Below are 24,143 nucleotides of genomic sequence, written 5' to 3' on the forward strand. Positions count from 1 at the left end.
CGTCCCATTTAACAGGCGAGCAGGATTTCTTCTTCATAATTATACAAAATTCCCTAATGGACCAAAAATCTTATATTCTTTTATTTTGAATAAAATAACATATTGTACATTTTCTATTATATAAAATTATTAAGCTAGAAACAAGATCTAGAAGAATAGATATCACACATTTATTCATTTCTTTTGATTGAAACAAAAAGATCTCGTCTTCGATTCTTCTTCGATTTCCAGTTATTTATCTCTTCTATCTTCACTTTCTTATTCAAAATCATTGAAGCATCACAACCACGTCCTCAATACTAGGCATTCAGCATCTTAAATATAATCTAGATTAAGATTTCTCCTGTAAGAAAATATTTTAGGGAAATTACAAGAATCCCTAAGTGAAAACACTCAAAAGAAAAAAATTATATAGAATTAGTTGAAAATCTTTCAAATTATCGAAATTGTATAAATTTGAGGGACCCTTCTTTAAATATTGAAACTCAATAAGCGTGACATTTTTAACAGGATGACAGAAACAAACAGATTCCTAATGGATCAAAGAAAAGTTCTAAGAAATCTGTAATTGTTCTAATAAAATCTGTAATTGATTAGGATTTTTTAGAATTATTTTAAATATTTAAGAATCTGTATTAAAAATTTCAGTGTGAATCGAAGAGAGCGTAAGAGAAGAATTATTTTCTTTAACAAATTTTAAATAATATCATTCATTAGTTTTGAAAAGGAAGAGTTAAAAAAAGTCAAATCAAAATTGTAGCATTCGAACAGGAGCTCATGAAAAATAGAACTGTTCTATTTTTTGAAAATTCTGTTATAGTTTTTAATTTCTAAAACAGGTAGTTCTAAAACTATACATCTATTTTATTCAAAATTTTTAAGATTTAGTTTTGAAATTAAAAGAGTTAAGAGAAGTCAAACCTAAATTGTAGCATTCGAACAGGAGCTCATGAAATACTGAAACTAAAAAAAAATTTCTAAATCTTTTTATTTATTCTTTGAACACAGGTAGTTTTTTCTATTGTTTTATAAAATTGTTTCCTAATATATTCTGTAGGGACTTATTTTTATATTGAATCTCAGCGGGAGTTCATGTGGGTGTGTAAGAAGTCACCACTAATTGTTGTTTTTAAATAGGGGTGCAGGATTTTGCAAAGGTCCTACTAATAGTTTCTTTAATAATATCGATGTCATTCAAAACGATTTGGAAAGATTTAAGATTCTAAATGAAAGAGTTAATTAAGAAAGGTCAAACCAAATGTGTAGCATTCGAAGAGGAGCTAATTGTTTGTTTTCTACCAAATTGAAAGATTTATTTTCAAACTGAAAGAGTTAAAGAAAGGTCAAACCAAATGTGTAGCATTCCAACAGGAGCTCATAAAAAACTGCAACTATTTGGATATTTTTAGTTTTAAAATTCTGTAAATCTTTGTATTCACTTCTTGAAAAGGTATTTATTTTTTGGTTTTGTAAAAATTGTGTATTATCTTCTAATCTTTTATTTAGAGACTTAATTTTTAATGAATCTCAGCAGGAATCCATGTGGGCGTGTAAAAAGTCAGTACTAATTGTTGCATTTGAATAGGAGTACAGAATAATACAAATGTCCTAGAAATATCAATGACATTATTCTAACGGGTTTTGAAAGATTTTGAAAGATTTAGTTTTGACATGAAGCAGTTAAGAAAAGTCAAACCAAAATTGTAGCATTCGAACAAGAGCTAATAAAATTCAGGAATTATATTTTATAATTTGGAAATTCTTTTTATTTATTCCTTGAGTAGGTACATAGTTCTTCTATTGTTTTATAAAATTTGTGCAATAGCTCCTAATCTATTATTTAGGGTCTTTAGTTTTATTGAATCTCAGCGGGAGTCCTCTTGTAGGCGTGTAAAAAGTCACCACTAATTGTTGTTTTTGAATAGGAGGACAGGATAGTATATGATTCCTAAAAATTTATTTTATTTTAATAATATCGATCTTATTTATCATACATAATATATTGATATGTTTCTGAGAATTTAGTTTGGTCAAATAGAAAGAGTTAAGAAAAGTCAAACCAAAATTGTAGCATTCGAACAGGAGCTCATAAAATACTAAAATTGTTTTAAATTCTTTTAGTTTGAAAATTCTTCTAATTCTTTATGTAGTTTTTCTATTGTTTAATAGATTCTCTAATCTTTTCAGTTTATTGAATCTCAGCGGGAGTCCATGTGGGCGTTGTTTTTAAATAGGAGAGCAGGATTATTTCAAAAGTCCTATAAAGATTTCCTTCATTAAATTTTCTTAATACACGATGGCATTCAAAATGATTTTGAAATGAAAGAGTTAAATCAAAATTGTAGCATTCGAACAGGAGCTCAGAAAATACTGAAACTATTTCTAATATTTTTTGTTAGAAAATTATATAATTTTTTTTAATTCTTTAGTTCAGCAGGTAGTTTTTCAATAGTTTCCAAAAATTTTGCTCATCTATCCTCTAAGGATTTTTTTTATGAAATCTCAGCGGGAATCCCTGTGGGCATGTAAAAAGTTACCACTAATTGCTGTTTTAGAATAAGAGAGCATAATATTTGAAAGATAAGTTTTCAAAAAAATGGAAATTCTAAACGAAAAGAGTTAATAATTAATAAAATCTAGAAATGGTGGTGATTTTGTTATTCAAAAGATTTAAAAAACGAAATTGTAGCATTTAAACAGGAGCACATAAATGAGAGCAGTAGCAATTGGTTTCCTACTTCTAAAGATGAGAATAATATTTTAGTATTTTTTGTAAGCAGGTAGTTTTTCTTTGGTAATGAAATTTGTAGCAGGTTTCTTAAGTAATCTTTAGATTCTGAAATTTCGGACATATTATTTAAGTAATCTTTAGATTACTACTGAGTTTCTAAGAAACTAGGGTCGTTTGAAATAGTTAAAATGGAAAATACTACCTGCTGATTAAAATGCTCAAATTAAAAGTAATTTCTCCTTCTTCAAAAATCACTGCTCAATATGCTGAACTCCTATTAAAAAACAACAATTAGTGGTGACTTTTAACACGACCACTTAAACTCCCGCTGGGTTTTTGAAACAAGATTATTTTTCTTAATTACTTAGTTCACAAAATGCTGTATAATTAGACAATTAATAAATGAAAAGATCAAGAAGATTCATTCGTAGAATGCATAATCTTTTAAGATCGAAAATCACTGGAGCGTTACCGATCACGTACATATTATCAGGATTACAGCAAGACTTTATAATATAGATGATACAGAATTTACAGTTTTCTAGGTCATTTATAAATGAAAAGATCAAGATAATTCAGAGAATTTTTAATCTTTTATGGTTAAAAAATCACTGAAGCGTCAACAATCACATTCATAATATCAGGATTACAGAAAAACTTTATAATACACGTTAGGAAGTAATACACCTTTTTTAAACTCCTTTTAAGTAAATCAAATTGTAAAATTAGATTCTCGGTTAAAATCAAAGAAATATATAATTTCTGTTATTTATGTGCTCCTATTCGAATGCTACAAATTTGGTTGACTTTTTCTTAAATCTTTCATTTCAAAGTATTTGGAATTATCCACAAAAACATAATAGATGAGATAAATAATTAAGATCAATCAACTTAGTTTAAATTTAATAATCGCCAGTTTCAAAATCATCGAAGCATCACCATTACGTCCTAAATACTAGGTATTCAGAATCTTAAAAAGATACTTGTCTAATGACAGGAAACAATCCAGCATCTTAAAAACCTATTTTGGAGGCGTTATACAAATTTTCTTTTCAACAAATCATTACATTATTTGGTATTTATTTCAGTTTATTATTTCGAAAATCTCTGTTACCTAAATATATAAAATAGGGAATTGTCGTTGTCGTAATCCTGTTCTCCTATTCAAAAACAACAATTAGTGGTGACTTTTTACACGCCCACTTAGATTCCCGCTGTGTCAGTTTAAAATTAAATCCCTAAAGATTAGATTAGCAGATAGCTGGTATGGATAATAGAGTAGAAAAACTACCTGTGGAATAGAAACTAAGAAGAAATGTGAGAAATCTTTTATACTTTTTATGAACTCCTGTTCGAATGCTACAATTTGGGTTTGACTCTTTTTTCATTTCAAAACTAAATTTTCAAATTCGTGGAAATTTTGAAAATATCTTAAAAGGAGCAAAATCAATTTCCCTTTGAAGAAGAAGGTAACACATTTTTTATATAACCTGCACTCCTGATCAAAAACACCAATTAGTAGACACGCCCACAAAAACTCCTAAACCTCTAAAGATTAGTTTAAGAAAACAAACTGAGACTCAGAAAGGATTTACTGTATTTTAAGAATTTGAAAAGAAAGTAAAGAATCTTTAACTACATATTATTTATGAACTCTTGTTCGAATGCTACAATTATGGTCTGACTTTTCTTTAACTCATTCATATGACAAAACAAAATCTTCGAAATGTTTGTACAATTTCCTGAAAAGGAGCAAAATCATTGAGGCGTTACAAATCGGTTTCTTGTTAACAAGAAAGCAGCAGCAATAAACGTTTTGAAATTTTTTTCCTTGCTAAGTCTTAAATTATTGTTGAAAACACGTTTTTGTTTAAGACCCTTTCAATATCCTGAGCTCCGGATTAAAGACAACAATTAGTGGTGACTTTTTACACGTCCACTTGGATTCCTGCTGAGATTTATAATAAAATCACAAAACCGTTAAGTAATGAAGACGAAATATATTGCCTGCTGGCACGAACAATAATCGGTTTTTCACACAAATACGACAACAATAACAACTCTTTGAAAGCATTCTTTCGAACCATTACTGCTTGAAAGATCAGGCATGGAAAATTCAGTACTATTATACTTTTTTTAGTACTTTTTGACATGAAGACTGGTACATAGAATAGTCAACAGATACTAGTCAATAAACTAGTGCATAGATCATAGTCAATAGGCTAGATCATAAACTAATCAATAGACTAGATCATAAACTAGTCAATAGACTAGATCATAAACTAAATCATAAACTGGATCATAAATAAAATCGTAAACTACATCACTAACTAGGCCATAGACTAGATCATAAACTAGACTAGTTAATAGACTAGAGCATACACTAGTCTGTAGACTAGATCATAAACTAGTCAATAGACTAGATAATGGACTAGTTAATAGACTAGATCATAAACTAGTAAAGAGACTAGATCATAAATTAAATCGTAAACTTGATCATTAACTAGTAAAGAGACCAGATCATAAACTAAATCGTAAACTAGATCATAAACTAGTCAATAGACTAGATCATAAACTAGTCTAGTTAATAGGCTACAGCATAAACTAGTCTGTAGACTAGATCATAAACTAGTCAATAGACTAGATAATAGAATAATCAAAAGACTAGATCATAAACTAAATCGTAAACTCGATCATAAACTAGTCAATAGACTAGATCTTAAACTAAATCGTAAACTAAACTAAACTAGTTAATAGACTAGATCATAAACTAGTCTGTAGACTATATCATAAACTAGACTAGATCATAGACTAGTCAATAGACTAGATCAGAGACCAGTCAATAGACTAGATCATAAACTTGATCGCAAACTAGATCATAAACTAGTAAAGAAACTAGAAAATAAACTAGTCTATAGACTATATCATAAACCAAATTCGGCCAGAGACAACTTGATAGATCAGCTAGTAACTAGCTAATATATAAACAAAGACTGGATAGTAATTTAGTACTTTTAACCCATAAAAAGTACTTTTTTGATAAAAATTAGTACAATTTCCATGTCTGCTAGAGATTAGACTAGGTATTACTGAAATTTTAAAAACAAAGAGTAGAAGTGTGTTCTCTTATTTATGTGCTCCTATTCGAATGCTATAGTTTTGGTTCACTTTTTTTAACTCTTATGTTTCAAAACAAAATTCGGGAACTATTTTCGTTTATTATAAAGATCAAATTTTTTAACACAAATTTGGGAAGTCAATAGAAGATAAACCAATTTTTGTTAAAAAACACAAAAGTTTCAAAAATTAAATTTAAAGTAAATAAATTGATTTTAAAACATTTAAAAAAAATTTAACTTTTCAAACTATTTCCATATTTTTTTTGTTGATTTTCTGTACTTTCGCTTAAAATTTAATTATTCATAGTTTAAGCAGGAGCTCAGTATTAGAGAAAGCAAACAATTTCGAACATAATGCTTTAAAGAATTGAAAAAGAAATATGAAAGTATTTGACGAAGTAAGTGGAAAAATTTCTATTAATAAAAGAGTAAGATTGTTGAAAGTATTTGGGAGAAATTTCTTCTTTTTAAAACATAACAAAAATGTTGAATTTTTTTAAGTGTACGATTTCCAAATTAACAAATGTTTGTAAAGATATAAAGAAATCAAAGGAAATTGAAACAATATTGGATATTCTCTCAACTAGATACCAAACTCTCCAATATTTCCAATAATTTATTTGATTGATACAATTGATTTTATTGATAGTCTGTCAAATACTAATAAATTTTTACTGGGAGAACAGAATGCCTCAAAACGTAAACAAATTTTCACAAAAACCCTAAGAAACACACGCAACGAATTTCGTTGGAAAGTAAACAATTTCAAGTATTGATTTTATTGTTTGAAAAAAAAAACTACCTGCTTTCGTTATTTATACACATTGTTTTTGTTTTGTACGCTAACATTATTTCTTATCGTAGACAATGTTTACTTTGAACCAAAAACACACAGCGGTAGACCAACCGTCCATTGAGAAAGCAAGTGGGTGTGTTAAAAAGTCACCACTAATTGTTGTTTTAGAATAGGAGTTCAGTATAGGAAAAGGGTGGGAATTGTGAGTTAAATATTTTACTATTTGGATATAGTAGCGAAAGCTTTAACCTAAATTTTTTTATTATTTCAAACGATTTTTCTAAAAATCGTCAGAAAAAATTATAGTTTTTCACTAGGTTGTCAGAATGACAAAAAAAAACTTTTTAGAAAACTTTCAAACTACTTATTCCATACACATACATTTCTAAATTATCGCTGAATGTTTTAGATTTCTTTAACAATTTTACTAGAAATCGCTAGAAGAATTATAGATTTTCACTGGGTTATCAGAAAAAAAAGAAAAGCTTTTTTAAACTTTTTGTAAAAACTAGCCAATAACAAATACATACTTTTTTTTTACAAAATTTTGTAAGAGTTTTATTATTTAGTTACACTTGTTCTATTGACATTATCTAATCTTTAGGAAAGCACTCCCCGTGGGTGTTTGCATTGAGGGTGTGTCCTAAAATCACCATCAAAAAAAACCATTTGTTTGTTTTGAATAGGAATTCAGAATGATATTGGAAAAGAAGTCGAAATATTGAATCGAAAAAGTATTTGTAATAACGTTGTCGGCGTCAGCTTTCACAATTAAACGGCGGCTAGGCTGAGGCGGCTCTCTCACTCGTTCGGTGTCTGTTTAAGACACTAAACTTACACATTCTACTTCGAAGTCTAACAATATGGAACCCCACATTTCTCTTCTTTTGCATAGATAATCAAGCAAGATTCGAAGTAATTATTTAGTTATATGTACTTTGTTTCCAGATAACAAATCGAGTCGAAAATGTAGGTATTTGTATCAACGTCTTCGGCGGCAATATTTACAAGTAAACGGCGACTAGTCCCAGGCGTCTCTGTAGATCCCCACATTTATCTTCTTAAAGAAAACTAATCAAGCAAGATTCGAAATTATACTTTGCACCCAAATAAGAAAGTGACGATCTCGACCTCCCTGTAAAGACCATATCAACCATATTTGAAGCTTGAGAGACACAACGTGTTACAATAGATTTCAAAAAAAGGAACCTAAGCAGATCATGTATACTCCGGATGGAAACAAAAATTGCATCACAAACGTCTAAGAAATATAGAAAAATAATTTGAAATTAGTTTTCTTTACAAAATTCTTACGGTTCAAATGAAAAACTCATAAAATTTGGGGATCTATAAAAAAGAAAATTCTTTAAATTCTATAAAAATTTATTAATTGCCCTCTTTATTATATTTACATTGGGGCCATGAGAATCACATTACGTCTGTTTTAACAGGTGTACAGAAAAGTTGAACTATAAATTTTGGGGACCTCTAAACATTAACAAAATATTTTCTCTGCATAAAATTTCTTTTTAAACGAAATTTTCAAAAAAATTATTATTATCAAAAAACTAGTTTAAGGTCCCCTCTCTAATATACATATAATGAAAAAATATGTATATATGTGGTTTAAAGAAAAAAAACAGGAGCTCATGAAAAGAACAGGAGCTCATATTTTTTTAAATTTTCAAATTCAATTATTCAAAACTCTTAATAAATTTTCTAAATCACCTGTTAGGCAGTATAACTCACAAACGATCGTTTGAGTTATTTAAAATATGAAAGAGTTAAAAACTGTAGCATTCGAACAGGAGCACAGAATTATTAAGAAGCAAGTGTTCATATTCTTATTTTTAAAATTAATTACAAAATGTGTGTATATCAAATAAACCTGTACTCAGACCAACTTCTAGAATTAATCAGGTTAAATAAGGGAAAGTGTTAAAAGTCAGCACAAACTGTAGCATTTGAACAGGAGCTCATAGAATTTAGGAATTAAAAAAAATTGGAAAATTTTCATTTTCAAGAAGATTTCAAAAGCAAAAGACTCAAATAACTGACTAGTTCTGGGAATTTAAACCATGAGTACATCAGAAACATAAATTTTCCATTAATTTTATAATTTATTCTAAGAGTTACAATGTCAAGAAAAGGCCCTTTAGCTCTTATGTATTTTAAGAAAAACTCGTAAATTCTATCTTTTAAAGAAATTTGTAAAAAATTCCTAAAAATAGAAGAAATTGTTAAGAAATTAGTTAAGAGAAAGAAACAAAGTGTTCTAAATCTCAGCATGAAACCATGTGAGTAAGTGAAAGGGCAGAAAGATCAAGATGTTAGAAGATTCTTAGAATCTTTGGTTTTCCAAATTAAATAATATAAATAGGAACTATTGTAATAGTTTGTTGAAAAGTAACATATTAGTTACGCCTTCGTGATTTTTGTATATTTCAAGTTGTTTGTTAAATTCTTAGAAAGTCTTTAAAATATGTTAGAAGAAGATTTTGGTTTTAAATGATCAAATTAACCAAAATTATAGCACATGAACATGAGCTCATTAAAAGTACCAGTATATATGATAGAAACACGCAGGTAGAATGTAGACATGATTAAAACATCTTTGAGATTTCATTGGAAACATTCAGAGTGGTAATCCATAATACATTGTTCAAAGAATACATTATTCCAAGAACAGTCATTATTAAATTTTCCAATGTAGGTTTTAATTACAACTATAATTTATTTGAACAAATTCTAAGAACTTTGCTAGACTATTGTTCGAAACTATAGACTTAAATAGGCTTAAATTCTAACAAGAGATTTGTTTAAAAAATTTAATTTCCCAGATTTATGAACTCCTGTTCGAATGCTATACTTTATGGTGACATTTTTATTAACTCTTTGATAATGACTAAGTAACGTTTCTGAATTTAATTATTTAAAACTATTGCCCATAAATTTTCAATTTTAACTTCATTAAAATTCATTCGTATTCAAAACGATAGATAAAAAAAATAGAACCTATAAAAATGTCTGAATGAAAAAGGGTTAATAAAAATGTCACCACAAATTGTAGCATTCGAACAGGAACGCAGGAATCATAGAATGTTTAAATTTGTAAATAAATTTTGAGTTTATAAAACATAACAGAAATTTTTATTGCTAACTGCAACAAACTTTTTTTCAGAATTTCTTTTAGATTTTTAAAAGACTTCATAAATTTTTAATTTTTATTCAGAAAGCAGCACTCGAGAACCTATAAAAATGTTGAAATGAGGAAAGAGTTAATAAAAATGTCACCACAAATTGTAGCATTCGAACAGGAGCACATAAAAGTAGAATGTTGATTTAAAAAATGTATAGGGAAAACCTTAAAACTAAATTTTTTCTAGATAAATTTTCATTGCTAACTTAGTCTTGTACTACAGTTAATAAAATTTCTCAAAGACCCTTTTAAAAGAACTATAACTCCATAAATTTGTATTTTCAAACTGATAGAGTTAATAACCACAAATTGTAGCAATCGAATAGGAGCTCATAAAACTAGAAGGTGAAAATTTAATAGAATTTTCAGGACAATAGGCAAACCTTTCTTTTTATTTTTCATTAACAGTTAAAAGACTTCTGGGAAATTGTTTTAAACAATAACGGATTATAGTAGTTGCTGTCCCTTAGCGTTACCCAGAAGTCTTTTATTTTGTTCATATTTAATAAGAATTATTTAAAAGAGATTTTAAACAATACAGTCAGTGGTTTATTGTTTCGAAAAAGGTTCTTTAAAAGAAAAAATAAGTAAGTTGAAACCCAGATTTATTTCTTTTAAAACTACCTGTTCTAAAATAGAAAATCTAAAAATTTGTAATCTGATTTTGAAAGTACAACTCTGCTGCTAAAGTTTCTAAACTCCCGTTAGAATGCTACAGTTTTTAGTGACTTTTCTTAACTCTTTCAATTTTTTAATTTAAAAACTATTTGAATTCAAAAGAAATTATTTATATGCAGATTTTTCCAAACTGAAAGAGTTAAAAAAAGTCACCACAAACTAAAGCATTTTAACAGGAGTTCAGAAGGTACTGCTTATAGAAATTGTGGGCCTACTCATGTATAGTTTTCTATTTGTTAAATGTTTTCTTTTTTGGAGACAATAGTCTGTCTCCCACATTGTCAAAAATTAGAAAGTTAATTTTCTAAAAATTTGTTTCACCAAACTGCAGAGGGATCATGAGCTCCTGTTACAATATATTAATTAAATATGTCTATTAGATCAAATCTTTTAGATAAGAATTTGAAACGTTTAAAAACACTTTATAATAAACAATACATTTTTTAAACATTTTAATTTTTTTATAAAAAATAAACCATTAACATAAAGTAAAGCCTATAATAAGGCGTTCATATATTTAAAAATACTTTTAATTTCACCGAAATATGTGAAATGAATTGTAATGGTAAATTTTTGATATTTTGGCTCCAGAGCCACGTAGTCTCTTGAGTTAAATGCCAGAGTTAAAAGTCTCAAATTGAAGCATTTGAATAGGAGTTCATAAAACTAACAAGATGAAAAATATATTTGTAATTTACAAATTCAAAACATATTATCAAATATTTTACTTTCAAATAGACAGTTTTTAAAGAGCCTATTGTTGTCTAAAAACTAAATATTTTTAGAAATTTGGGCAATACCATTAGTTTCTTCTGTCACGCACATGCATGGGCATGTTGTCTAATGATTTTTCTATTTCTAATTTTATAATTAATATTTGCTGCTGACTAAATTTTATGAGAGCCTGGTGAAAAACACAGCGTGATAACTTTAGTCTAATGTAAGTCTAAAGTTTCTTAAGTAACTTATGTCTAGACAAACATTACTCTAGACTATTGACTATTTTCTATTTCTAATTTAAACATGTACTAAGTGTTTCTAACTAAATTTTATGAAAGCCTGGTAAAAAACACAGTTTAAAATCGATAGTATTTATTGTATATTAAAGTGATCATACAGCACAGTCTATTTAGCCTATTATATAGTCTAGCCTAGTTGATTCTTTGAAATGTTCCCCCTATTTTTTGTTTAATTTGAAAATTATTCTTTTATTTCTTTTATTTTAAAAACCATTTAAAATTAGCCAGCTGCAGCATCACTTCTGTTGAAGACTAGTATCTCACTAATATCTCTTTTAAAGATTTTTCTTAATTTTTCTCTTCAGAATTCTGTGATCCTCATAATCATCTTATACAATGTTACACCTGAATGATTTCAGGAACAAATGTTTCCAATTAATTTTAATTAACATTTTAAATTTCATAATGTATAGTCAAGAAAAAGATACATGTGATGCTCCTATCCATATGCTATGGATCGTACAGAGAGATCAATTGCTTTCATGTTTGCCTTAAAAAAAAAAAACAAAACAATTTGTTTATCGTCTTCTCTTTGGAAACAATAATGTTGTTGTTATTATATTCTTTCCATTCGCTCCACTGTGTTAAGATGCTGTATGTGTAACCACAAACCACAGAACGTATAGAGATCTTTAAAAAAAACTCTTACTAAAAATCATGTTTTCTTTATACAAATCGGCCACAATTTTACGCTTCATTGATTTTACAAATGATCTTCATCAGCATCATTATTATTACTACACATTCGTTCCATACAATATAATGACGATTGATCACGAAATGCGAATGAAAAGAATATAAACAACATCAACAAAACATACACACAGCATCCCATTTAAAAAGTGAAGAAAACAAGTGTATGATCATCATCATTGGTGTGTGCTGCTAAAGATTCTAGACTCCTGTTAAAATTTATGCATCAACCCACATGAAGACAAAACAAACAAACGGAACACCCACTAAATAACAAACAAATTAACAGACAAGTTCTTTCCTTAAACAAGTGACAATCACTTGTTATTTTGAACTTGTGTCACTGTGACATATGAGTCTCAATAATAAAAAGTGATCAGTGATCACACATTTCCAAACAATTAATCAAATTTAAAGAGTTGAAAAACATGCGTAATTGTAGCAAAGTAACAGGTGTTCAGAAATTTCAATAGGGGAAATTTATAACAGAATTTTTAGTACTTTAGAGTGCGTTTAGTACTTTAATGTCTGTTTAGTATTGAACAAGGGAAGTTTTATTTATTTTTATGTGGTTTTCATGTCTCTTTTCAAGTTGTATAATTTATGAGGGTTTTTAATACTTTGTGTGTCTTACATTATAGATTTTTTTATAAATAAAATAAATTTGTTTATTTTTTCAGCTTTCTGCACAAAAAAACCTGCTGCCCTATTATATCTTATGGATAAAATAAACAAAAGTGAAATTATTCAAGAAGGTTAGTTTTTTTCTAAAATCTTTGGAGTTTGCAGATCACATAGTCAGAGAAATAATTCTGTAACGGCGTTGAGGTAAGTGATTTTTTATGAATAACTGTTGTTTAATAAATTTTGAATACTAGATCGGTTCTGGTTCCGATCTAGATCACTTCAAGTACAGCTACAGTTCTGCTCTAGTTTAGTTCTAGTTCAGTTCTAATTCAGTTCTAGTTCAGTTCTAGTTCAGTTCTAGTTCAGTTTTAGTTCAGTTCTAGTTCAGTTCTAGTTCAGTTCTAGTTCAGTTCTAGTTCGGTTCTAGTTCAGTTCTAGTTCAGTTCTAGTTCAGTTCTAGTACAGTTCTAGTTCAGTTCTAGTTCAGTTCTAGTTCAGTTCTAATTCAGTTCTAATTCAGTTCTAGTTCTGTTCTAGTTCTGTTCTAGTTCTGTTCTAGTTCTGTTCTAGTTCTGTTCTAGTTCTGTTCTAGTTCTGTTCTAGTTCTGTTCTAGTTCTGTTCTAGTTCTGTTCTAGTTCTGTTCTAGTTCTTTTCTAGTTCTGTTCTAGTTCTGTTCTAGTTCAGTTCTAGTTCAATTCTAGTTCTGTTCTAGTTCAGTTCTAGTTCAGTTCTAGTTCAGTTCTAGTTCTGTTCTAGTTCTGTTCTAGTTCTGTTCTAGTTCTGTTCTAGTTCTGTTCTAGTTCTGTTCTAGTTCTGTTCTAGTTCTGTTCTAGTTGTGTTTTAGTTCTGTTCTAGTTCAGTTCTAGTTCTGTTCTAGTTCTGTTCTAGTTCAGTTCTAGTTCTGTTCTAGTTCTGTTCTAGTTCTGTTCTAGTTCAGTTCTAGTTCAGTTCTAGTTCTGTTCTAGTTCTGTTCTAGTTCTGTTCTAGTTCGGTTCTAGTTCAGTTCTAGTTCAGTTCTAGTTCAGTTCTAGTTCTGTTCTAGTTCTGTTCTAGTTCTGTTCTAGTTCTGTTCTAGTTCTGTTCTAGTTCTGTTCTAGTTCCATTCTAGTTAAGTTCTAGTTCAGTTCTAGTTCAGTTCTAGTTCAGTTCTAGTTCAGTTCTGGTTCTGTTCTGTTCTAGTTCTGTTCTAGTTCTGTTCTAGTTCTGTTCTAGTTCTGTTCTAGTTCTGTTCTAGTTCTGTTCTAGTTCTGTTCTAGTTCTGTTCTAGTTCTGTTCTAGTTCTGTTCTAGTTCTGTTCTAGTTCTGTTCTAGTTCTGTTCTAGTTCTGTTCTAGTTCTGTTCTAGTTCTTTTCTAGTTCTGTTCTAAATCTGTTCTAGTTCTGTTCTAGTTCAGTTCTAGTTCAGTTCTAGTTCAGTTCTAGTTCTGTTCTAGTTCTGTTCTAGTTCTGTTCTAGTTCTGTTCTAGTTCTGTTCTAGTTCTGTTCCAGTTCTGTTCTGTTATAGTTCAGTTATATAACGCCGTTTAAAATTCGTCTTGACGGCTTTCGTATTTTAAAACAATGCTTCCCTGCACTTTAATGTCTACTAAGTTCTTAAATTACTACTTGTGTATATTTTTCTTCTCATAATCCTTTTGTGATCTTTAATGATCTTCGTCTTGTTCTCTTTTATATTTCATAACTGTTTAACAAAAAACTACTTAAACAAAAAAAAAACGTAAACACACAGGCATTTCCTGTGATCACGTTTGTATCATTAAACACAAATTAGTATTAAGACGATTGAAGAAGGAAAATAGCCTTAAGCATCTTCTTTCTGGTCTAAAGTAACAGGTTAACAGAAAATTAAGCTAGCAGCTCAATAGATTACTTATAAATTATCTGCTGCCAGCAAACAGATACAAGTATTCTTATATAACAAAAAACACTTTGCCTTATGATCGTGAGAACTTTTTGTGTAAAGGATGTGTTGTTTTTTCTTTTCATTTCTGTTCCCTACAAATTTTGCTAAGCAACTACTGACCCTTCTTACTAAGCTTATGCAGACAGACAGACAGACAGATCCAATGTGTAATAAACATAAAGGCGTAACCGTAAAAGATTATCTCTCAAAACTACAAGATTGGAAACTGAAAAAAATTTACAAATTCCCACGTTCAGATTATTATGCGTGGGAATAAGTTATTAAGATTGTTGACTTTTGTTGTTTAGAGCAATAGGAGTTAAGGATTTTTAGCAAGTGGAAATAGCATTGTATAAAGAAAAAGAATCCTTTTAAGTGTTTTTTTTTTCATCTTAAAATAAAACGTGTGTGAAAAAAATTGTTAAGTTAAAGGGTCTTCTTTAAGATGCTTTTTTTCCATAAGAAACCATAAAATTCCCACAAAGTTTTTTTGTCTGCTTAAAGATGACCCAATGCAGAGCGTGAGAAATTTTGAGAAACGTGAGTCATAATGTCAGTTTTCTATTAGATGGTCAGCATATTTAGAAAGTTACTGTTGAGCGAAGTTAAATTTACAATGTTGAATAAAAATAAATGTTTGCTGCAAAAGGATAAAGATAAGATCGGATGTAACAAAAAGGATTTTAAGATAAGGATATTAATTTGAAGAGCTTCAACATTTTCTAGCAGAGCAGAAAACAGCAAAATTGCTTGAATAACGAGATCACTCATAGTTTTCATGAAAACCCTAAAATCACCTTCAGATTCTTAAATAATGAAAATCTTCAATCCAAATTCAAATTCTATGGTACCCTACACTACTGATTTTGTTAAAAATATAGGCAGGGGGTTAATATGGGCCTATCCTAATTTTGGTAGAAGGCTTAACGCGTACATTAAAGTTGTTTATGCAGAGTTTCAACGTGATATTAGCGCTTATAAGTTAATTTTGACATTCAAATCATTTTCTGAAGGGGACTTTGTGTGGGGACTAGGATCAAATGAATCAGTAATATCAATATCAATAATATTAACAATATTATTTAGACTTGTACAAAACTAAGTTTTGCCGAGTACAAAAACATTTAAATTATTCTTGAGCTCAAAAACCCTATTCGAGGGGTACGGTTGTAAGGAGGCTAGGCGAAGTAATGAACCGATTTTAACCATTATCAATAAGCTTCGACCTTGGGTGAAAAGACGAGAATTTTATCAAATTATCATGAAAATGTCTATCTTGAAAATGTCTACCTGACACAAGGTTTACATGACAGACCGACAGTCAGAAAGACAGACAGAGAGATAGACGGACGGACATATTTAAATTGACTTCGAGCCGAGTATACTTTAAAGTAGGTGTTGGGCCAGTAATTTTGGCTGTAACAAACATCAGCACAAACGCGTAATACCATCCCCACTACAGTGGTGTAAGGTATAAATAGTGAAAATCTGTGATAACTCTAATCTTTCGGTTGTAAATCCTTAAAAAAACGCTCCAATTAAGAAAATAGTGAAAATCGATGTTTATATGTGAAACCTAAAATCGGCTGTAGATTCTTAAATAATGATCCAATTGAGAAAATATAAAAATTTTTCATATTTTCCATCAAACATCGATTATTATATGAAAATCATAAAATCGAATAGAGATTCTCTAATCTTCCATCAAAAATCTATTTTTATATGAAAAACCTAGAATCGGCTGTAGATTCCTAAACAGCGCTCCTATTGAGATATTAATGAAAATATGTGATCACTCGTATTTTTCATCAAAAATCAATTTTTCATGAAAAATCTAAAAACGCTCCAATTAAAAAAGAAGTAGGAAAGTATAGTCGGGCATGGCCGACCATATTACACCATGAATACATTTTAAAAATTATTTATTTTTTATAAAGAAACGTTTATGTTGAATTTTACCTTAATTCCAAAGTATTTAAGCAATTTATTGATAAAAAAAACAAATTTTCTAAAGGACGTTTTAGACGTTTAAGAGATTTTTTGAAGGCGGTTGGTATGGGCGCTAGGGTCAAATAAGGGTCGATCATTACGAAAATGTGAATTGTCATTTATACTTATACTAAACTTATTTTTGCCAAGTTTTTGAGAGATAATAGTATATATGTCGTAATTATGGCATAAAGAGACCAAATCGGGAGTTACGGTTGTATGGGGGCTAGGTAAAATAATGGGCTGATTTCAACCATTTTCAATAGGCTTGTCTCTGTGCCAAAAAACACGTTTGGTCCAAATCTCATCAAATTATCTTGAAAATTGCGGCCTGTACTTTGCGCACAAGGTTTACATGGACAGCCAGCCAGAATAAATGATACTGCAGATTTTCGTAATGTCAGCCCTTATTTGACTCTAGCCCCCATACAAACCCCCCTTTAAAAAATGTCTTAATCGTCAAAAATTGACTTGTTACCATTTGTATCGCTATGAAACTCAACATAACTAACTGTTATTTAAAAATATATGCTTTTCTCAAATTTAATGAGCATCGGCCCATGTTTGACCTATACTCCTATATAAAGCCTCATTTAGAAAATTTGTTTTTTATCAATAAATTGCTTACTTTCGAATTAAGGTAAAATTCAACATAAAAGTTTCTTTATGAAAAATATTTTTTTTTTTAAATATACTCATGGTGTAGGGTATTATATGGACGGTCATGCCCGACTATATTTTCATACTTGTTTTCGATCGATTTTTTCATAAAAAGTCTAAAATCGACCGTAGATCATTAAATAACGCTCCAAATCATGTGATCGTACATATTTTCCATCAAAAATTGATTTTTATATGAAAACCTAGATCCTTAAATAACGCTCTAATCACTGAAAATTAATTTGTATTAAAAGGTTTTAAATGAAACACATATTTTTATGAGATTTAAATTTTATTTTACACTTTTATTAAGAGAAAAAACTAAAGCATACAATTTTTTATTTATTTAATTTTATATTGACAACACTTTAAATAAATATGTTTTTGTTTCAAAATATTGCGATTGTAATCCTCCTGTGATGCGGCGCTCACTCCTCCTCAGCATTTAGCAATTAAATTTTAGATTTATTCAAATACTTTTTTATAATTGCAAGTTCAGCAGTATATAACAATAAAATAATTTGCAATTAACTAATACGACTTAACAACTCGTACAATTTAGTTATTTGGTTTATTTTTTAACGGCTTCAGTTAGTTATTTTAATTAATTTTTTATTTGGAGGAAATTAGTATTGCATGCTGTTTGATGTCTGTTGGCAGACTAAATGGATGGATTTTGCTGTGTCTGGCACAGAGTTTGGCCGTGTTAGCGCAACTTGGTGGCTGCTGGCACTAACTGGATGCCAGGGTTTTTTTTTTGGTATATTGAGTATGGAATGTACGTACGACTACGACGACTACGTGTGACTGACTGTGTCGTCCGGGTATTGTAGTTAAACGAAGCGGCGCAGATACCTGCGCAACAAACAAAAATAAAATTGAAATAAATATTCGTTCAACAAAAACATAAAACCAAACAAAACAACAAAAAACAACACAGAATACTAAAATAAAAAAAATAACATATATTGGTACAATGACGGTACAATTTTTGTATGCTGACTGTTGCTTCTGTTTCAGTTTCTAATTAAATGAATATACAATATATTTCAGTGTTCAGTGCTGGAGAGAAGAAAAAAAAAAAACTTCCTTCGTTCGTTTTTTGTCGGTTTCGCTTACTATTGGAAACTGGGCGCCTATTCGAAATGCCAACTAATTGCTTATTTTTAACTCCTTCAAAATTGATGGCTTTTGTTGTTGTACATTGTTTTGGGTTTGTTAATTAATTTAAACAAAAACGAAATACAAAAAAACCATTGGCGAAAATGACAGACTCACTACACTCACAACTACTTACAGAATACTCAAATCGAGGGAGGGTGGTGGAGGAGCACGCAAAAAAAAGGGAAAATTTAGTGGACGTTGATTGAATATAAAAATTGTGTCTGTGTGTTTTTCTGTAGGCCATGGACGTAAATGCCTATTTTTGATAACAGTAGGGACAATACATCATTTGTAGACCTTAACTCATTATACACGGCTAAAGATCCTAAACTATCGCCTCGATCAAGAAAATAACAAAAATCTGTGATCACTCATAAATCTTTCGAAAATCCTAAAATCGCTTGTAGATCCTTACATAAGGTTTCAATTTGGAATCTGGACTATAATCTGGACTATAGTCTAGTCTGGACTATATTCTAATGAAAGTCTGGACTATATTCTAATCAAAGTCTGGACTATATTCCAGTCTAAGTCTGGACTATAGTCTAGTTTATAGTCTAATCTATAGTCTGGATTATAGTCGAGTCTATAGTCTGGATTATAGTCGAGTCTATAGTCTGGACTATAGTTGAGTCTATAGTCTGGACTATATTCGAGTCTATAGTCTGGACTATAGCCGAGTCTATAGTCTGGACTATAGTCTAGTCTATTCTCTGGACTATAGCCTAGTCTATACTCTGTAATATGGTCTAGTTTATAGTCTGGACTTTAGTCGAGTCTATAGTCTGGACTATAGTCTAGCCTATAGTTCATATAGTCTATAGTCTGGACTAAAGGCTAGTCTGTTATCTGGACTATAGTCTAGTCTATTATCTGGACTATAGTCTATAGTCAAAACTATAGTCTAGTCTATAGTCTGGACTATATTCTAGTCTATAGTCTGGACTTTATTCTAGTCTATAGTCTGGACTATATTCTAGTCTATAGTCTGGTCTATATTCTAGTCTTTAGTCTGGACTATATTCTAGTCTATGTTTGGACTATATTCTAGTCTATGTTTGGACTATATTCTAGTCTAAGTCTGGACCATATTCTAGTCTATAGTATAGTCCAGTCTATAGTCAGGCCTTTAGTCTATAGTCTGGACTATAGTTTAGTCTATAGTCTGGACTATAGTTTAGTCTATAGTCTGGACTATAGTGGACCATAGTCTAATCTATAGTCTGGGCTATAGTTTAGTCTATAGTCTGGACTATAGTCTAGTTTATAGTATGGACTAGAGTCTAGTCTATTGTATGGACTATGGTCTTGTCTTTAGAAAGGACTATAGTCTGGATTATAGTCTAGCCTATAGTCTGGATTATAGTCTAGTCTATAGTCTGGATTATAGTCTAGCCTATAGTCTGGATTATAGTCTAGTCTATAGTCTGGATTATAGTCTAATCTATGGTCTGGACTAGAGTCTAGTCCATAGTAAAGTCTGGATTATAGTCTAGTCTATAGTCTGGATTATAGTCTAGTCTATCGTCTGGACTAGAGTCTAGTCCATAGTAAAGTCTGGACTCTAGTCTATAGTCTGGACTATAGCATATATTATTGACTATTGTCTTGCCTAAGGTCTAGAATACAGTCTAGTCTTCACTCTATTCTATAATCTGGACTATATTCTAGTCTATGGTAAGCACTATAGTCTACACTATAGCAACGTGTCTAGTCCAGACTATAGTTTATTCGTGACTTTAGTCTGAACATGTTCTTTTCTCCCTTTTCTCCCCTTTTTCAAGCAAAACTTTACGCCCCTGTCCCATGTCCTCACATCGTCCAACCTACATACATATACCCTCAATCCTTTAAAAGGTACAAAACAAAAAAGTTTGTTAACATTTATAGCAATTATCTATCTACCTTAAAGCTTTTAGCATTCATTAGTACAATAAAATTGTTCTTTTTTGTTTTGCTTTTCCTTCTCGTTGCCAATTAAAATTTTCACCACTTATTGCATTCAAAGTTTTAACAACAGCACTGAAAAAAAAAACACACAACTGAACTGACTCATTCACTTATTCAATGGTTTTGCTTGTTTCATCCGTCCAAGCGAACAACCAACCATCCATATGGCATGACTCACTTAATGTCTATGCCAAATATCCATTCATACTTACATACATATCTACAGACATACAATTATAGACCCACTAACGAACTGACACTTGGTCCGCTACTCACTCATTCTACTCTTGAATTCCCTGCCTTTTAACAGTGAAAAAAATGAACCATGGTCCTTTTATTCATTCTTGTTGTTGTAGTCATTAATTGTTGTGGTTTTTTAATTGGACCCTTTTGTCGAGAAAACAATATACGAATAACAGCAGCAGCAACAACAACAACTGCAAACATTTCTTGATTGCTTTAAATGTTAAGAACACAAGCCAACAACAACACCAGCAATAGTCCATGCCACAACTATGTATAGCAGGGAGGCAGTGTGTGCTTAATGACCAAGTTAAGCCATCGAATAAACGAGTGCTAACAATTGCCAGTTATAGACAGTCAAAAATCTATAGGTATTTGAAGAAAATTGTCTGTTGTTTGTGTTTCCATAAACGGTTCTAAAAAGTTATATAGTACAAAATTCTTGAAACTAATTAGTGGGAGTGGCTGTTTTAAAAAGTTTTGAAATTTATTTTTTTCAAAAAAAAACTCATTTTTAATTTTAATATATTTTTTTTTTGTCTAAACAAAACCGGGTATATGCAACTTTTATCCAATTAGTACTGCACAGATTGTATGAATATGTGTGCGTGTGTTTGTATATCTATCTGTGTTGGTTTCTTACAGCCTTGCTGTGGAAATAATTTAATTAATGAATTAAAAACAGAAAATAAGATAAAAACTTTCTAGAGTTGCCAAGCTTCCTTAAATAGTAAAATTTAAGGATGTGGAACTACCATCATTGATCTACTGAATCTGCGAAAGGAACTAGAACCATTTTCCGCTAGAAAATCGAGTTGAAGATTATTTTTGATTTCTTAAGATTCCTTAATATTGGTTTAGTAATGCTAGACCGTTATTAGAAGTGATAAGCTTGAGTCTTACAAAATCATTGAAAGTGTTTTCAACCACTACTTTTCTGCCGAGAGAACGAAGAGTGAAACTTTTCAATGTTTCTAACAAAAAATCTAGTCCAACTCGTCACATCACCATGACTCTCTAAAATGGTAACAAACTCCTACTTTTCGAGAATTCTTAAAGTTGTTTCACACCTCTCTTTTTAAGACTTGGTTTCCCAACTTCCCAAGTGATATTGAGTTGAAACCTTGAACCTAGGCCACCATCGGGCCTGTTGTGCTCACTTTACCATGGAAAAAGTCTGGAAAAACGTATATAGCGATTCTTTTATAGGCTTCTTAACATTTCAAATGATATTTAGTTGAAACCTTGAAACTATGCCGTTATCGCGGCTGTTGTGCTCTCTTTTCAACGGAAGATTTTTGTGAAAAACCCTTTATAGCGATCTATGGAAATAATATTGTTCAGAAACTTCGTTACCTGTTCCTCAGTAATATTTGTAATAATACCGCTCCCAAGATAACTTTGGAGCGCTCCTCTAACTTTGAGGAAAGCCTGGCAATGACAGAGAAGGTACTGCAGCATTCCACTATACTCTCCGCTTGCTCTACATTCATCTGAATCCGTGCGTCCGATTTTGTATATAGGTTTAGGGGCACCTTTGTGTCTACCTTGGAGTTATTCATTTTGAGGAAGCTTCTTGTTCTGATCTCGTTTGGGTTACCAAACCTCAGTTCCATTGTTTAAATTCGGCCCTTGTTGCATCGAACGTTTTACAATTCATCAGGATAACCTCCCCTTCCCCTTGTAACAAGTACATTCGTTCTTTCATTGCCGATTATCCCAGAGTAGTCTTTTACCCATATGATATAGGGCTTACCGCTGGAAGAGTATTCAGCTGCGGCTCTCTTACAGTCCGATAATTTCCTAATGGCTTTCGGTAAATATGTTAACATATGTTGACGTCACAATCAATCCATTCAATTTTGCATATTCCGGACGTATTTTCACCTGGAAGCTAGTGTTTTGATTAGGAAGACGATTTCTGATTTTTTAGTGAAGACCAGACCAGTTTTGCCTCCGAGTTTTGTGATACTCGTGATTCGTTTGACCACGATTTTCAATTGTAATCCGAAGATGTACGTTAGTTCTTATTTTGAAGTCCATGCTAAATTTTTAAATTAGCTCGATCGTGTTGCTTAAAAACATTTATGGTTCTAGACTGATAAAAGAAAACAATAATTGAAAACGTAGTAATATCAATTACTCGGTTTTCAAGTTAATCGATGGTGGCAGATGTATCCCTATGGTACATGATCCCCCTTCTATTCCCCTTTTTTTCAAACTTCCAGAAATATAAATCGACACGATTTAGTTAATTTGAAAGGCTGCGATCGATCAGCTTCTGCACGCTTCATTTCCAAGGTCTCTGGTAAGAATCGAACTCACGACCTCCAGACTGGCAGCCTAAACTCTAACAACTAACCTGCCGAAGGCATATCTTTATTACATATTATTACTGTTTCCTAATGACTATTCTGCTTTAATGTTCCAAAGATATTTGCTCCCATTTGTTAGCAAAATCTCCCAAGAATGCACAATTCATCATACAACAACTTGGCAACTCTCTTCGTTTTAATATCATTAGAGAACAAACCATACAAACTGAAACTTAAACAAGAAGAATCCTAATTAAAATGCATTTTCATTTAGATTAAAGTTCTACTTTTTTTCCAACATCATCATCTTCTTCTGTTTTTGCTTATTTTTCTGCTCTTGTGGCTAATACATGTATAATGAATGCCATCATCATCATAACAACATGGTTGGTTAAGTGGGTGGTGCTTGGGAGGCAAGAGGATGTAAGAATGTTGTTGAGGGCCATGTGTTGGGTTATATGACAATGAACATGAACATGATATAAACGTGATTAGATACAAGAATGGTGGTTTGAGGGAATGGGCAGGGGAGAAGAGAAAACTTTTCTAATATAAAATTTAGTAGAGGGATTTAAAGCAAAAGGTAATTTTTCACATGAACCGTTATAATGAACGCATGTTACTTATTACATATTTATTTTTGTTTTTGTAGTTGTTTAAATCTATGTTCATATGTATATGAGAAACAGTAGGTTATGAGAATATTTATAATTGTTCGTGTGTAGGAGAGTATGTATGTGTTTTGTAAAAAAAAAGTTTTTTAATTACTAACTGAATAAATGACTGGTAAGTTCGTTGGTTTGGCTGACTGCCTGCCTTGCTTGCAAGCCTGTTGTTGTTGTTGCATGTATTTTAATGAATGGCTTGAAGGCATATTTAATTACAAAAAGCTGCTAATTAGGAAATATTGTATTTGTTGTTGTATTTCATTATTATTATTGTTATTATTACACACGCCCACGTCAGTCAATTTGTTTGCAAACCAATTAACTCATCGTCTGATACTAGGCGCACAGTATTTAACCACAAAATAGTAAGTAATTCTCTCATTCTTCTT

The 24,143-nt window shown here is 30.6% G+C and overlaps 1 long non-coding RNA gene across 1 annotated transcript in view; it reads left to right on the top strand.

Moving 5' to 3' along the window:
- Window positions 1-24,143, top strand: part of LOC119613437 — a 65,618-nt gene that overhangs the window by 37,082 nt on the left and 4,393 nt on the right. Inside the window, exon 2 of the long non-coding RNA XR_005232235.1 lies at window positions 12,916-13,063. This is a non-coding gene — a long non-coding RNA (uncharacterized LOC119613437). The remainder of the gene's footprint in view (window positions 1-12,915; window positions 13,064-24,143) is intronic.

This window comes from Lucilia sericata, unplaced genomic scaffold, assembly GCF_015586225.1.
Source record: "Lucilia sericata isolate MDLA Ls3-8-SP2 unplaced genomic scaffold, ASM1558622v1 Contig000039F_arrow, whole genome shotgun sequence".
In the NCBI taxonomy this organism is placed as follows: domain Eukaryota; kingdom Metazoa; phylum Arthropoda; class Insecta; order Diptera; family Calliphoridae; genus Lucilia; species Lucilia sericata.